The sequence below is a fragment of the Penaeus monodon genome, chromosome 20, assembly GCF_015228065.2.
Source record: "Penaeus monodon isolate SGIC_2016 chromosome 20, NSTDA_Pmon_1, whole genome shotgun sequence".
In the NCBI taxonomy this organism is placed as follows: domain Eukaryota; kingdom Metazoa; phylum Arthropoda; class Malacostraca; order Decapoda; family Penaeidae; genus Penaeus; species Penaeus monodon.
In genome coordinates this window covers 30,772,422-30,772,626 of record NC_051405.1, presented here as the reverse complement: position 1 = coordinate 30,772,626, position 205 = coordinate 30,772,422, and positions in this window count along the sequence as shown.

Sequence of the window (205 nt, the reverse complement as noted above, 5' to 3'; positions counted from 1 at the left end):
AGTTCTCAAGCAATTCGAGTGAAAACAAGGACACACTTTATCATTCTGATCATTCTTATTATTACTTTTTTTTTCTTTTCTTCTTTTCCTTACTAAACACACTTCTAAATTACCTTAGGTTTTACGTCCGTGAAAATTATATCTACGTGCTTCGTTCCTGATCCCTGATGATGTGAAATATATTCCATAGAAGATGTAAGTCACC